This window comes from Stenella coeruleoalba (genome assembly GCF_951394435.1).
Source record: "Stenella coeruleoalba genome assembly, chromosome: 5".
Classification (NCBI taxonomy): Eukaryota; Metazoa; Chordata; class Mammalia; order Artiodactyla; family Delphinidae; genus Stenella; species Stenella coeruleoalba.
The window spans coordinates 44,158,885-44,176,773 of NC_137150.1; the positions used below are offsets into that span (position 1 = coordinate 44,158,885).

General features: G+C 35.6%; 1 long non-coding RNA gene across 1 annotated transcript in view; it reads left to right on the plus strand.

Annotated features, from left to right (window-relative positions):
* Positions 1-17,889, plus strand: part of LOC307186937 — a 74,445-nt gene that overhangs the window by 49,583 nt on the left and 6,973 nt on the right. The window lies entirely within an intron of this gene.

Here is a 17,889-nt window from a genome sequence, read left to right on the forward strand (position 1 = left end):
TTTTTTTTTTTTTTAATTTTTGGTTGCGTTGGGTCTTCGTTGCTGCACGTGGGCTTCCTCTAGTTGCAGCGAGCGGGGGCTACTCTTTGCTGCAGTGCGCAGGATTCTCATTGCTGTGGCTTCTCTTGTTGCGGAGCACAAGCTCTAGGTACGCAGGCTCAGTAGTTGTGGCACACGGGCTTAGTTGCTACGCGGCATGTGAGATCTTCCTGGATCAGGGCTGAAACCTGTGTCCCCTGCACTGGCAGGTGGATTCTTAACCACTGCGCCGCCAGGGAAGCCCTTAAACAGGAAATTGATTTCAAATGTGGTTTTAACAATTTATACTTCTAACAGGAATACGTAAGCTGTCCTGTTTGCCCCACACCCTTAGAAAAATTTGGTGTTATCAGATGCTAATGTTTGCCAATATGATGGTTTAGAAATGCCGAAATGAAAAATGATGTTTAGTTTGCAGTTCTCTGATTACTACTAATGTAATGGCACATTTTTGCACAGCTTTATGAGCGCTTGTTTTTATTTTTCTGTCAATTTCATGTTGATAGGCTTTCCCATTTTTCTCTTTTGAATTATTTGATTTATCTTTGTTGGTTGTTATTTTAAGAATTAAAACAGTAGCATTATTACATATTATAGATAACAATATTTCTTTGGTTTTTGAACTGAAAATATCTCTTCTCAGCTTGTAGCATGTTTTAAAGTTAACATATCTTTTGCACTGAAGAAGTTTTTATATTTCAATGTAACAAAATTTATAATTTTTTTCTGGATGTTTTTGCTTTGTGTCACATTTAAAAATCTTTCATTACACCAATATCATTGTAATTCTCATAATTGTAGAATAATATTACATCTTTTATTTTTAATATTGTTTAAGTATTTTAGCATGTATAATGTTAGCTGAGAATTTTTTTCCCGTATTTGTTATGTAATTGTCCCAATTCCATTATACCCTATCTATTATGTTACAACCTTTCTTTTTTCTTTCTCTGTTTTATTCTGCATAAAAAATACCACATAAGAGAGCTTCCCTGGTGGCGCAGTGGTTGAGAGTCCACCTGCCAATGCAGTGGACACAGGTTCATGCCCCGGTCTGGGAAGATCCCACATGCCACGGAGCGGCTGGGCCCGTGAGCCATGGCCACTGAGCCTGCGCGTCTGGAGCCTGTGCTCCGCAACGGGAGAGGTCACAACAGTGAGAGGCCCGCGTACCGCAAAAAAAAAAAAACACGTAAGATATATTTGAGTACCTACTCTATGCAATACACAGTGCTAAGTGGTATGAGGGAGAAATAAATATGAATAATACATGGCTAAAGGCCTATACTTATGAAATTTCTGGGCCTGGTGATGATTTAGATGGTATGGTAGAGGAAGTGGTCGTAGGAAAGTGGATTTTCAGTTTCTGTTATACATTTTTTAATTGTTATTTGAATTTTCCTATATCACTCAAAAGACCTTATAAACAGAGCTTTAAACAGCCTCAGAGTCTACCCTCATAAACAATATTTTTCTAAATGAATTTTACAAAGCTAATTTTCAGGTAGTCAATTTGATTGTAAAATTCGCAATTTTTTTTTTTTTTTTTTTGTGGTACGCGGGCCTCTCACTGTTGTGGCCTCTCCCGTTGCGGAGCACAGGCTCCGGATGCGCAGGCTCAGCGGCCATGGCTCACGGGCCCAGCCGTTCCATAGCATGTGGGATCTTCCCGGACCACGGTACAAACCCGTGTCCCCTGCATCGGCAGGCGGACTCTCAACCACTGCACCACCAGGAAGCCCAAAATTCGCAATTTGATCACTGTTACCATATCCAATATCTCTGGAAATTCTTCAATTTTACTTTCTGAGGATAATTAATCTCTAGGCATGGCCCCTTTCCCAACATCCTTTCCATTGATTGGTGGGTAATTATTTCTGATGTCTCATCATCACCTTAGGTTTCACCTAACACTTTAATTAAACTCTTTATTTCCCCTAAATAACAAGCCATTTCTCTGCCATCTTACTTTTTGTCTGAAATAGGTTTCAGCATTTCCCTTATCAACCAATTTCGAAATTTTAAAGAAATCTTACTACCTGTCTCTCCTTCCTCAGTTACCTCATTTTGTTGAATTCAGTTACCTCATCTTGTTGAATATACCACAATATATCTTGCAAATATTGCTTTCTTTCCATGATTTCCTGAGAATTACTGTAATAGTCTTCAAACTGTATCTTCCTTTTGTAGTCTTATTCTCCTCTAATGTTTCCTTTTACCACTGCCAATTAATATTCTTAAAACTTTTATCTGATCATTTAACTATAATGCTGAAAAATTTTTACCAGCTATCTAGAAGATGCACTCAAGCTTTGTAGTAAGTGATTCAACGTCCTTTAAAACCTAACCATTATTTAACTTTCCCACCAAATCCATTATTCCAGAATAGAAATTTTCTGCTTCAGGTAAACCTGTTTATCCTCATTACTTTTTTTTCTTTGTGTTTTGGCTATGAACCTGCTCATGCTCTTCTATTCACCAGCTTCTCCAAATATACTATGCTAAAATTGTTTCAAAACCTTTTTATATACTGCTTGCTTTGTAACATTTTATCTGAGTCTCAGGGTAAATGGATCACCCTCTTTTGTATTTATGACACTTCTTGTATAAGGCATGCATTCTTCTCTCTTTTTTTAAAAAATTTTATTTATTTATTTTTGGCTACGTTGGGTCTTCATTGCTGTACACTGGCTTTCTGAGGTTGCAGCGAGTGGGGGCTACTCTTCTTTGTGGTGCACAGGCTTCTCATTGCAGTGGCTTCTCTTGTTGAGGAGCACAGGCTCTAGGCGCTCAGGCTTCAGTACTTGTGGCATGTGGGCTCAGTAGTTGTGGCTCGCGGGCTCTAGAGAGCAGGCTCAGTAGTTGTGGCACAGGGGCTTAGTTGCTCCGCAGCATGTGGGATCTTCCCTAACCAGGGCTAGAACCTGTGTCTCCTGCATTGGCAGGCGGATTCTTAACCACTGCACCACCAGGGAAGCCCCTCTTCTCTTTTCAATGTTTTCTTTATTTTTTAAAAGTGCTTTTATGTGTTGCTATGGTCTGAATGTTTGTGTACTGCCAGAATTTATGTTTTAATGTAACCTCCAAGGTGATGGCGTTAGAGGTAGGGATTTTGAGGGGTGATTAGGTCATGAGGGTGTAGCCTTCACGAATGGGATTATTGCTCTTATAAAAGTGGCCTTACCCCAACAGCTGTCATGATGATGTCAGTCTTCTAGCTCCAGAGCTGTAAGAAATAAATTTCTGTTGTTCATAAGCTACATGGTCTATGGTATTTTATTATAGCAGCCCAAAGAGACTAAAAGACATATGTTCAGTAAGATGAGTTCACAAAACAAATCCAGCAATAATTTAAAAAACAATAATACATGTAGAACAAAGTAGGTATACCTTCAAAATATACAGTTTTTTTTTTTTTTTACTATTAAAAATCAACAGTATAATTCACCTGAACGGAGAAAAATCCTGTAATCATGTCAATAGTTACAAAAAAGGCTTTTGGCATAATTCAACACTGCATTATAATAAAACTTTCATAGAGGGACTTCCCTGGTGGCACAGTGGTTAAGAATCCTCCTGCCAATGCTGGGCACATGGGCTCAATCCCTGGTCGGGGAAGATCCCACATGCCACAGAGCAGCTAATCCCGGGCACCACAACTGCTGAACCTGTGCTCTAGAGCCCATGAGCCACAACTACTGATCCTGTGTGCCACAACTACTGAAGACCGCGCACCTAGAGCCCATGATCTGCAACAAGAGAAGCCACCACAATGAGAAGCCCGTGCACCGCAACCAAGACTAGTCCCCAGTCACCGCAACTAGAGGAAGCCCGTGCGCAGAAACAAAGACCCAACACAGACAAAAAAAAAAAAAAAAAAAAAACTTCCATAGAAAGGAAGAGGGAAAAATTCTGCCGTTTAATAAAGGACACCTATGGAAAAAATTGGGCTAACATCATACACAGTAGTTAAAATATGAATTCTTTTCTTTAGAATCTGGAAGAAGCCAAGGATTTCTGCTTTCATCATTCTATTAAGCATTTTATTGACTTCCCAGGCACTAAAAGAAGAAAAGGAAAAGAAATAAAAGATGTAATGATTGGAAAGGAAAAAGTAAAAGTGTATTTATTCATAGAAAACATTTTTTGTGTATTAAAAATAGCTTGAGTAATCTACAAAAAATGAATCAAGTGAATTTTGCAATATCACAGTTAAAAAAGTCAATATACAAAAATACATTGTATGTATAGTACTATCTGTGAAAAAATGGAAAATATTTTTTTAAAAAAAGAAAGAAAAAGACTGTTTACAGAAGCATAAAAATATTAAATACTTAGGATTAAAGGTAAGAAAATATTTGTAACACCTCTATATTGAATTATTCCATTTATGTGTTTTTCAAAACAGGCAAAATTAATCTCTGTGTATGGTTTCCTCTCATTGAAATGCTAACGTTTAGGAACTTTGTCAACATGTTTTCACGATATTAAAATATTGTGAAATAAAATAAATCCTGTCAAAGAATAATTTAGATCTTTGCTAAGCAAGTCGAGAATAAATCTACTTCTAAAGTCTACTGTATCTAAACCTATCTCTGTCTATATGTCTATCTCTCTCTTTCTCAATCTGCTCTATGTATATATATGATCTATTTTTATTTGCTAAATAAATGACTAAACTAAATAATCCACAAATATATTTGTTCTGTTGTAATTATTAGTGTCATGAAATATCTATTTTAAATAGCTAGAGTTTCTCCAAGTAATTAAACAGCATGATATAATTTACTATCAGTGTGGACTCAACATTAAAAATTACAGTTTCAACTCATATTCTAATGCAATTAGCTTTTATGTTTCTCATTTTTATTATATTTAAACTACATTCAAAAGAGTAATCAACCAACCATTATAAAATGCATGTTAATTATAGTAGTCTATTTTAAGTCCTTGGTGCATAGTCTAATTGTGTTTTGTGACTATATGATAAATTAACATACAAGGCATGTTTTGTAGTTTCTTTGGTACAGATAAGTGTTTCAGAAATTGAGACAATACCTCAAATAATTTTTTAATATCTTTCTCTGGCTTTAGTAACTTGAATTCAGAGGTCAAAGATAACAGAAATAAATCTTTACAGATTTATTGAATTGATATTTTTGACAACTTTTGATACTTTCCTCTGACAGTGCCTTTGGTAATTTACGTACCTGTTGTTCTAGCAGTTTTATTGGCAATAACATCTGCTCTCCATTATGGTGACAACACTCTTGCTCATATTCCGGATTTCGTCATTACCAGCGGCAGTTGTATGTCTTCCAAAGTCATGAATTAAATCCCCCCTCTCCAACCACAATTTCTGATTCTTTCAGTTCATTTATGCAAAGACTTCCACAAACAAGACTCCACTTTTAAAGCCACCCTGGGGAATTCCCCGGCGGTCCAGTGGTTAGGATTCCATAGTCTCGCTGCTGAGGGCCCGGGTTCAGTCCCTGGTGGGAGACCTACAAACTGCAAGACGTAGCCAGAAAAAAAACAAAAAACAACAAAACCAAAAACCAAACAATCCCCCTCCTCCAAAACCCACCCTGGAACACATGGCAGTGGGGTTGGGGGAAAAGCAGTGCCTTCTGTGGTGGAGCCCATGTGGAATGAAGGGAGTATAGGCAACAGGGGTGCTCAGCCCAGCACAGCCCTTGTAGGGTGAGGAGGGCAGTTCTGTGAGGGGACAACTTAGTACAAGGTGTTGAAGCCTAGGCAGGGTGAGGAAGGCACACATGAGGGGTGGCGGTATTTACGGTGACCCAAAGCAGGGTGACGCAAAGAGTCTCAATGGGATGAGAATAACATGTATACAGGGTGTGGCAGAGCCCTGGTGTGAGTACTGGTGTCAAGCAATATAACACCTCAATATTCATTCTAGTTTTTTCCGTTTTCGTATTTGTCTCTCCCTTCTCTGGCAGTAACAAGCTTGGCTCCCAGTTTCCTCAAAATATGTACATATTTCAGCAATTTCTTGTAAGAAGTCAAATATGTAGTGAGCTGAGGGGACACAGGGGTTTATAGATAAGAAAATGGAGAAAACTTGAATGACTGTTGGGTTGTTATGTTGCAGATACTGGCACCAACTCATAGTCTCAGAATAAAGAAATTATATAGCTCAAATACCAATGTCCTTACATTTAATTTATCATGACAGGACCCAGAGGAGCCATCAAGACAGGGGAGATGAATAATTATATGTAGGCAGAGCTTGAGAAACTGACTTAGCAGTCTTATCTATTGATATACAGGAATAGAGAGTGTACACACAAGATTTATGGTTAGCCAGAGCCACAGCGGGGGCGAGGAGAGCATGCATAAATGATGTGGAGAGGCCCAGTGGGGTATTGGAAAGAAGCAGACCTTTTATTATAATATTGATCAGTCTTACCAAGTGCAAAGTTAATTTTTGATTGCTTTACTAAGACATAATTCATAAACTATATACTTGAATAGTTAGTATGTTTCATGGAAGTTTAGATAGATTACAGTTTTTTTCTGGAAAACACATTTTTGCTACAATTAGCATAGCCTGACCTGAACCATCCTGCCAAATTGGGTGTGGTCTTATGTACATTTCATTAATTATATTGTCACAATATAAACAAACCTTTTTTTTTTCTCTAAAGACAATAAGCATCATCCTACTAGAGTTAGAGAAAATCTTTACTTTTACTGTTTAATACTCTTTATCCCCACACTTCAGTTCCCAACTAAATATCAAATCTATTTTTTGATTCCTCATAAAAGGTAAAAGGATATCCAACTATAACAGAAATAATCCAATTTTATGTATGGTGGAGGCAAGAAAGCTAGGAAAAAATAAAAAGATCATTCAAATAAAGTCTTTCTAGGAATCCTGCTCTCTTTTTACTCCAATGATTTGTCTAACCTATTGTTCAGCTGACTTATGATGCATGCTTTTGTGACTTTCCTTTGTAAGATATTCTCATTTTAATTACCCTTCTAAAGAAATATTCTTCTATTTTTAGTCATTTGAAACATGTAATTTTAATTAGTTCCAGCCAAGAACATCTTGTTGGCCTCAGGTATGAACAACTGGGGAGGGAGGAGACAGAAACTTTTCTTTCCATTACTTTAAAGTCAATATTCACTTTTATTCATAACTTCTAACAAAAATTCTGAAAAATCTGATTTACTTTGTAGTCTCCTATATGAGTTGTTTATTCTCAAACCTGATTATCCCTTTCTCAGAAAAACTTCCATGGTAAGTAAAATTCTACAGACATAAATGATAGATGTTTCCCATGTTCTCATTTCCATTATTCTTCAGGTGGATGATACTACAAATTATTTTAATCTCCATTAATCTTATTCTTATTTTCTTTCATGAAAATATTTTCTTTTTGGCTTTGGGTTCCAGATTTCATTTTCTTTTCTTCTTTTTTATTAACATTCAAATGTTCTGTCTATTCTCAGTCAATAAACCAAATCTGTATCTTTCATTATTACTTTGGTTGTTCTTTTTCACCTTGCTTTTGGTATACTGTATGGATTTTATCTCAAAAAGTGGTGTTTAGAGAAACTAAATGTTCCTTTTGGTCATTTACATGCAAAATAAACACACTAATTTCTTCTAAATAAAAGTTAAATATTAATTACTATATTGTAAAATTATTTTGCCTTTTCCATTTTGTTAGATATTTGAAATCACATAGTATATAGACTTTTCAGATTGCTTTCTTTCACTTAGTAATATGCATTAAATGTTCCTTTATTACTCTTTATAGCTTGATAGCTCATTTTTTTTTAGTGCTAAATAATATTTCACTGTCTGGATATACCATAGGTTATTTATCCATTCACAGTTTACTTATCTATTTACCAAGGAATCTGGATTCTTCTACCTTTTGGCAATTACAAATAAAGCTTCTGTAAACATCCATGTGCAGGTTTTTGTGTGAATATAAGTTTTCACCTTCTTTGGGTAAATGCCAAGAAATGCAATTGCTATATTGTGTGGTAAGAGTATATACAGTTTTGTAAGAAATTACCAAACTATCTCCCAATGTAGCTGTACCATTTTGCATTCTCACCAGAAATGAATAAGAGGTCGTGTTGCTCTACATCCTGTGCAGCATTTGGTGTTGTCAGTGCTCCTAATTTTGGCCATTCTATTAAGTGTGTACTGGTATCTCATTGTTGTTTTAATTTGCATTTCCCTGATGACATATGGTGTGGAGTATCTTTTCATATGTTTATTTGCCATCTGTATATATTCCTTGGTGAGGTGTCTGTTAAGGTCATTGACCTATTTTTTAATTGGGTTGTTTGTGTTCTTATTGTTGAGTTTTAAGTGTTCTTTGAATATTTTGCATAACAGCCCTTTATCAGATGTGTCTTTTGCAAATATTTTCTTCCAGTCCGTGGCTTGTCTTGTTCTCTTGACAGTATCTTTTGCAAATTAGAAATTTTTAATTTCAAGGAAGTCTTGTTTATGAATTATTTCTTTCATGGATTGTGACTTTGTGTTGCATCTAAAAAGTGATTGCCAAACACTAGGTTATCTAGATTTTCTGGAAAAGGCAAAACTGTGAAGACAATAATATTAGAGGAAAGGGATGGATGAATAGGCTGAGAACAGAGGATCTTTAATACAATAGAACAATTCTGAATGATGTTATACATGTATATATGGTATTTCAATGTCCTTTTACATTTGTCCAAACCAATAGAATGTATGATAACAACAGTAAAATCCTATTTAAGCTATGGACTCTGGGTGTTAATGATGTGTCAGTGTAGGTACAATTGTAACCAATGTACACTGTGGTGGAGGATGTTTCTAACGAAGAGGCTATGCGTGCATGGGGCAGGGGGTATAGGGAAATCTCTTACCTTCTGCTCAATTTTGCTATGAATCTAAAACTGCTCTAAAAGATAAATTCTATTAAAAATTATAAAATTATTTGTCACTAACAACTTTGTACTTTAAACAAACATGATATATCATTACCAAAATCTTTTCTGATATTTACAGCAAACCTTATTTTGCCATTAATTTTTATTTTTTTTAATAAGTGAAGAGGTCTAACCATTTTTGTCAATCATATTCTTCCTCTGATTTTTAGAGAAAGTTGCCATATAACCTAGTTCTTATCTAAATGCTATGTAATAAGATCACTTTTTTTTTTTTTTTTTTTTTTTTTTTTTTTTTTTTTTTTTGCGGTACGTGGGCCTCTCACTGTTGTGGCCTCTCTCGTTGCGGAGCACAGGCTCCAGACGCGCAGGCTCAGCGGCCATGGCTCACGGGCCCAGCCGCTCCGCAGCATGTGGGATCCTCCTGGACCGGGGCACGAACCTGCGTCCCCTGCATCGGCAGGCGGACTCTCAACCACCGCGCCACCAGGGAAGCCCAATAAGATCACTTTTTACTGATTTTCCACAGTACTCATTGCTTTATTTTTTTCCTATCTTAATGTCTTTCAGATACAGTTTTTGCATGACACTTCTTAGGTTTTTTTTTGCGGAATGCGGGCCTCTCACTGTTGTGGCCTCTCCCGTTGCGGAGTACAGGGTCCGGACGCGCAGGCTCAGCGGCCATGGCTCACGGGCCCAGCCGCTCCGCGGCATGTGGGATCTTCCCGGACTGGGGCACGAACCCATGTCCCCTGCATCGGCAGGCGGACTCTCAACCACTGCACCACCAGGGAAGCCCCACTTCTTAGTTTTAATACCAAATTCAATCTCTCTACATTTCTCTTCTCAAAAGAGATTGTGGATGTGGTTACACAAAACTTCACATGAAATAGAGTGAATAGGATTATTTATACCTACACGCACACACACATACACACACAAATAATGCAAGCTTTAAAAAATGATAAAACTTGGGACTTCCCTGGTGGTGCAGTGGTTAAGAATCCGCCTGCCAATGCAAGGGACACGGGTTCAAGCCCTGGTCCGGGAAGATCCCATGACGCGGAGTAACTAAGCCCATGCGCCACAACTACTGCACCTGCACTCTAGAGCCCATGAGCTACAACTACTGAGCCCGTGTGCCACAACTACTGAAGCCCGCGTGCCTAGAGCCTGTGCTCTGAAACAAGAGAAGCCACTGCAATGAGAAGACCGCACACCACAACAAAGAGCAGCCCCCGCTCGCTGCAGCTAGAGAAAGCCCAAGTGTAGCAACAAAGACCCAACGCAGCCAAAAATAAATAAATAAATAGAAATGATAAAACTGATTAATAATAATGTCTGTAGTGTAGTTAAAGGTATACCAATATACCAATGTCAATTTCTTGGTTTTGCTATTGTACTACAGCTATATGTCTCCATTGGGGGAATCTAGGTGAAAGATACAAAAATATCTTTGTACTAATTTTGCAAATACCTGTGAATCTACAATGATTTAACAATGAAAATTTAAATAGCTTATTCACATACTCAATAATTGGTATTATTAAAACGCTGTTAATCTGTCTACCTTCTTAACTGACAATTAAAAAAAAACCCTCTAACTTCAATAAAGAATACTTATTTATTTACAGTTTCATGCAATTTAACTACAAATTTTAAATATATGTGGGTGGTGTGTGTGTAACTTTTCAAAGCCAGAAAAACTGAACTTCTTTTTATACAGAGAGATTTTGAGGTGAAAAGGATGACTGTAAAAACAAATTAATGTTTACAAACAGAGCTTCTTTCCACTTATACCGAATAGGGATTTAATTAAATATAATGCTAGTAAATCAGTATATAAGCTAATCAATTGACAGCAGTACATTGGAAAGTTACTCTTTCTTTTGTATTTATAGAGAAACAGTGTTTTAATTAGCTGACAAGATGTGCCTTATCAATGTTTAAAAAGAATATTAATAATATATTAATACTTCACTCCATAAACAGACCTTCTGGATTCTTAGATTATTGATTATGTAGCTGATGGTTAAGCATTAATGAACCATCTTTTTGCCTAATGTCCAAGTTTCTCCCTGGTTAGGAGTCCTGTTCTTAAGGAGACACATTTATTTTTTCAGGTCATCAGTGTGCCATTTAGTGCACCATCAGTTTAATAGAGAAAGTCTTCTCTAGTATACTAAATGCTCCCCCAGAGGCCAAACATTGTTTAAACTAACAAATTTAATGATAGGTCTGGCATTTTGAGGAAATGATGCTGGATTCAGAAGTGAGTAACACAAAATCTGTTTTATAACTTGCACTGTGAATAAAGCCATGCAGGGCCTCAAAGGAAACCAATCACTGCTTATAGGTCATGGGTCTTGGAAGAGACTAGTAAGCTAATATGAAATAAGAATGTAATGTGGGAGGATGAGTTGAAAAACAATTCTTTAGGGATCCTACAGTCTAATGCTAGAGCCAATATTCTTTCAATATATCACCTAATAAGAAATGAAAAACAAAAGTTCAGTGATATTAGATATTGGAATAATATTAGTGAGAGCATCTAGATATTCTTTCTTCATAGTCATTTTAAAGATTAAATTCTATCTTATTCTGTGATTCTACTTTTTTTCATGATTTTACTTTTTTTTTCCTATCTTACTTTTTTCTATATCATATATAGGTCTTCATTATGTTCTTTTATAATTTCTAAATCTTTAAATTATTATTTAAAATATTAGTGTTTGATCTATTTTTTCAACACATTTATTGAACATCTATTATTTTTCAAGTACACTGTTATACAGCAGAAACACAAAGGTGAGTAGAACATAGCTGCTTCCTTCAAATAAACTGTTTCAACTGGAAATTCAGTTATATTAAAGTATGAGTATTTATCATATGGTACCACCAGTGCTATTTTTTGTATTACCTTAATTAATTACCATATTTTTTGTATTACCTTAATTACCATATCTCTATGTTGCATCTGTTGATGCCCAACTATTGAATTACATGAGAAAGAAAGCTATAAATAAAATTAGGTTTCTTGATGTTTGCAATAACAAGGAGCTGAGTTCCTTTGGGAAACCAGGAAGTGTCTCAGTAAGAAGGTGTTTAAAGGAGCTTATTTTAGGATTTGGTCCTGTGAAAGGTAATTTTAGGGAAGGATCAATGGATTGAGGATTACTCTAGATTGGTAATTGTCAAGGAGGAGAGATAAGTCTATGATCGGGTATCTTAAAAACCTTGTTGAGGAGGCTAGAATAATAGAAGGAGGCTAAAGTTCCAATTGGTTAGGAAGCAAAAGTGACTCAAGTTATTGGGGGAAGGTATGTTTGATAATTTTTATAGTTTGCATAGTAACTTTATTTTAAATCTGTTCTCAGGCATGTAAGGAGCGGTCTAGCACATTTGTCAATGTCACAAAGTGGCCTTATCTAGTTAGTGATCTGTGAGAGTGATTAAGCTCATCAGATGTACACCAAGACCTAGCAGTTACTGCCACACAAGCTCTGGGCTATCAGATCGCTTTTCTTATTCTCAGTGTGCAATTAGTATCCTAATTGTTTTAAGTTAGGAGACTGAAGCTTAAAGAAGTAACTGAATTTTAATTCTACTAGCAATAGGATGAGGTTCACACTGTTTTTTATTTCTGGGAGATATCATATTTTCAAATAATTATTGCTATCCAGAAAATTTATAAACTTTTTTTATGGTAGACTTCAAAAAGGCATATATATCCAGAGCTTCAAAATACATGAGGCAGTAACTAATAGACTTCATAGAAGAAATGAACAAATTCACAGTTATATTTGGAGGCTTTGATATTTCTTTCCCAGTAATTGACAGAACAAGTAGAGAAGAAATATTATCAACTTCACTTAATTTCCATTTATAAAACACTCCGACCAATAACAGCATGATATGTGTTCTTCTCAATAGCATATAAAATATTCACCAATGCAGACCATATTCTGGGCAATAATACAAACCTTTACAAATGTAAAGGAGTATAAATAATACAAAGTACATTCTCAGTCAATAATAGAGTCAAACAAAAATCAATACCAAACAGATATCTGGACATTGAGATGCATATTTCCACATATGAGTCAAAGAATACATTTCAAAAGAAATTTTTTTAATTGAACTGAATAAAAACTGAAAATGCAACATAAAAATATTTGTGAGATGTAGCTAAAGTAGAACTTAGAGGGAAAGTGTAGTAGTAAATGCTTACAATAGAAAAGAAGAAAAACCTAAGATAAGTATCCTAAGCTTCAGTCTTGAGAAACTAAAGAAAGAAGACCAAAGAAAATACAAAGAAAATATAAAGAAGGTAATAATAAAGGTTAGAACAGAAATACATCAAATTGAAAACAAAAATAATAGAAAAAAATAATGAAACCAAAAACTGGTACCTTGAGAATATCAATAAATTGATAGGCCTCTCATCATACTGACTGTAGTAGAAAGACTCTTGAGTGGTCCCCATGATTACTGCCTCTTGTGTTCTCTCCCTTTGCGTATGTGTGGGGCCTAAATTTGCTTCTAACAGAAGATGGAGAAAGTGATGGGATGTCAGTCCCATGATTGTATTACATTACATACGTCTCTGTCTTACTAGCAGAAACTCTCCTTGCTGGCTTGATGAAATAAACAGACTTGTTGAGGAAGCCCACGTGGAAAGAAACTGCAGACAGTCTCAGAGAAGTGGGGGTGGTCTCTAGAAGCTGAGTGCTGCCTCAGCTGACAACCAGCAAGAAGCTGGGGTCCTGCAACCAGTAGGCAATAAATTCTACCAACAACCTAAGTGAGCTTAGGAGCATATAGTGATACATATATATAATTTGTGATATATTATAATTATACATCATGACCAAGTGAGGTTTACCCTAAGAATTCAAAGCTGGTTAACAATCAAAAAACAACTAATATAATTCATCATATTTATGAAACTCAGTAGATGCAGAAAGAACACTTTATATCCAGTCATGATAAACACTCTCTAAACTAGGAATAAAAACAAACTTTAATGGAATATAATTTAGCAAGAAATAGCAGCTAATTATTAATTCATGCAACAATATACATGATTCTTAAATGCATTTTGATAAGTATAAACAGCCAGACCCATAAATCTACATACTGTGTGATTCTATTTATATGACTTTCTGGAAAAGTCAAAACTCTTGGGAAAGAAAACATACCAGTGGTTGTTAAGAGGTTGGGGAAGGGGGACGGTTTGACTATCAGGGAGCTGCACAAGCGAATTTTTATTTTGATGAAACTGTTCTGTAAGGTAGTTGCAGTAGATACATATCTCTTTAGGTCTGTCAAAACATGCAGAAGTATATGTCACAAAGAGTAAACCATATGTAAGCAAATATTGAAAAATTAACCAGGATGTGGGAGAAAACTGTATGGAACACAGACTGTAACAAATGAAACTAACCATATTACAAATGTGTTTACAAAATGTGTTCCATAAGCTCATCAAAGAAAGTGGGGAGAAGGAAGGTGATAAAAGTTACTTAGGAAAACAGTGTTTGAGCTAGATACTGTAAGGCAAAAATAGACAAAAACTGTATGTAAATATGATACTATAGTCGGTAAATGTGGTTCTCATAGTGGTACAGGTTAGCAATTGAAACTATTTCATATGTAAACTAGGGTTGAGTAAATACATGCACATACTGTAGATAATGAAGGCCAGATTTCTCACTGTAAAGAAAAAGTTACAATAATCAATGCAGGAAAGATAGATGAACGTTATATTTGTAAAGTCTGAGATATTAGATGATAGACTATCTAGATATATAGATATATATGTATAAAATATAGATATATATGTATAAAATATAGGTATAAATGTATACATGGGTTTTATATGTATATATACATATATATAGCAGGTGTTTATTTATTGTGTATAGTAAAACTATAAAATATATAAAACATATAAATTCACATAAGTAAATATATATAATATATATGCTTCCTAGTTTTGACTGTTGAAAAGGACATGAAATTAGACACCCTGGTGGCTATGATCACATCTAGTATCCAGATCTAGGTTTCTAATATTATCTTTCAAAAAAGGAAACCAGTCTTGATTCTAGGACAGGGGTAGGGAAATATAAAGTGAGCCTGGAGCATTTTGTACTACCAGAATATGTAAGGGCAAAACAAACAAACAAACAAATGGTGTCATGTCAAAAGGACATAGGAGTCAACATGAAAGAGCTGCCATTGGCTTAAGCAGGAATAATTTGAGTAAATAAATAAATAAGTAAATAATGATAGTATTGGCTTATAGAACAAAGAATAAAATAAATGTCAATGAGTCCATATGATGTAAATAAATGATTGACTAAATAAACAAATGAGTGAAGGAACAAATCTTCCCTACAGAATAATTTTAATTAACAAATGTAGATGGAATGAGGTAAATGAAAAACAACTGTTATTCAACATAGTAACAATTCCTGCCAGTAAAATACATCATTAAATGCTAAAATTAGCATATGAAAATTTAAGGAGAAACAAGATATTTGCAGAACTTCAAAGTACCTCCCTCCAAATACATATTAATTGCTTTAATAATTTTAATATATATCTACAAATTTGTTGATACCCCTCCTAGGAGGTAGAGTTTAATTTCCCTTCCCTTGAATATAAGCTGGCTTAGTGACTTGCTTCTAAAGAATGGAGTATGGCAGGGAAAAATTTTTAATTTTACATTGGAGAAACCTGATAGCCTCATAACCAAAAGATCAAAAGTTTCATCAGTGATGTTGTATTGATATCAGGTACTTCCTAATATATGAAAAAGGCATTCTTCGCAAAAGTTTATAATCCCAATCTAATAAGAAAATGTCTTATAAACCCAAATTGAAAGACATTCTATTATACGGTTCACCAGTATTTTGGTGAGTATTAAATGGTAGACTATTTCTGAAGGTCAATCTATTTGTTCTTGTCTCAAGTAATTTTCCTGTGAATTGAAACATCATAATCCATTTATCAAGTTGAATGTGTCAGAGCTCATTAGACTCACATATTTCACAAATCAGTTGAGGTCTTACTCACCAACCCAAGTGATATGTTAAAATATCTAACACAAACCTTCATGGCACTATTTCTGGAAGCAAAATCTGGCAAAATATCCATATTAGACCATCTCATTTCAATCCTCCAGTATTCAAAACAATCACCAGATCCCTTAATTTGGTTAAAATGGTAATTCCAGCAGTGCATTCTTCAGGCAAATGGCCAAAAGAACAATTTTTGCTTACTCCATTCTTTCTTCTCTATCTGGTACTACTTGGCAGTGCATTCTTAAGATATATCTGGTTTCTTATATACATTGTAGTACCTGTCAACTGGGAAAATGCTATAGAGTTGGGACCCTGAGTCTTTTTGAATAGGCACTTAGGTTGAAGTTTCTGAGTGAGAAGCTATTACTCCACAGTGATATATGGATGACAACATAGCCAATGGTGATGGTGCTGACATCATTTTTTTTTTTTTTTAGAAGGACCCCAGAGATGTTTTCCCATAATTCTGGAAGGCTTCCATTGTCTTACAGTATGGGCTAAGAATGTAGTAGAACCTCTCACCTTTTTGTTTTTCCCGCCAATGTGAGAGTATAAAAAACGAAGAATGAGTTTTGCTGACAAAATGACAGCTTAACGTTGAAAGGAACATTGAAATTTATGACTAAAAACCTCAGATACTCATGGAGTCACCAGTAAATTTAACCATGAGGGAAACAACTATGGTGGTTGCTTTGGTGCCCTGGGGGAAGGCCACTGGGTAGCATTTTAGAGGTCAGAGTCCAGAATCAGTGTGTACCTGTTAGCTGAGCCTAGAAAACTTATGACAAGGAAAGAAAGCTCAAGAAGGGAGATGATGTCTAGTGTGGTGGGATTACTCTTAGGTGATGGTTGCAAGGCAGAAGCCATTCTTTCATCTCCTCCAGTTGGGAGCAGACTGGAGGGTGTTCCCTATACCAGCAATGCAGGAAAGAAGTGGGAATGCAATCTTTCTGTGTTACCACGACAAGCATCGATAGAAACCCAGGGATTTGTAGGGAATTACAAGACTTGGCAGAAAATAACTCGTATCTTTAAAGACCTACAAGGCATTCAGGCAAAATAGGGAAATAAAAGGATTATTAGATTACCTGATGTAGCAAAACTAGGTAAGGAATATTATGGGAGAGTAGAGGAAAGGAATGTCCTGAGAAAGATGGCAGTATGAGCACAGGTCGAGTCCCCAGACAGCATGCTGTGTGTGTAGAGAACCCTGAGCTGTTCTGTGCAGCAAGAATGTCAAGTTTAAGACTGAGAGCAGCAGACACTGATGCTGGAGAGACAGGCAGTTTTGATCAGTGGAGATGTTCTCCATCATCCAGTTTGAATAAATGCTCTATTTAGTATCATATTATCATATAAAACTGATTCATGATTTATTTCCACTCAAAGCATAACTGATTTTTATTACATTTCTTGAGGTCTAATATCTCCAGCAGAGAAAGTAAGGAGTTTATTTATAATATGATTACCTGATCTGATGTCTTCATTTTTTTGGTTGCATTTTGACACTTTTCACTACATATGTCCAGAATTAAACAATCAAATAACTGTTGATTTCTTAAAATGAACCCCAGAATATCTCCAAAACACAAGTCTGCTCACCCTACCTACTTTATACTATTAAACTAATACAATTTATGTGAGTGGACTGTTTCCTGAAAATTATTCTTCAGTGATGGGTTTAAAAATCTGGATGCTTGTGAAAATATGCCAGAGTTGAGTGCCAAATATGCCAACTTTTCAGTGCGTAAAATGTATTGGAATATTACATGTGTCAGTTGATTGCTTCTCTGGAAAAAGATTGAAAATGAAATGTTAGGATAAAAGAAGAGAGTAT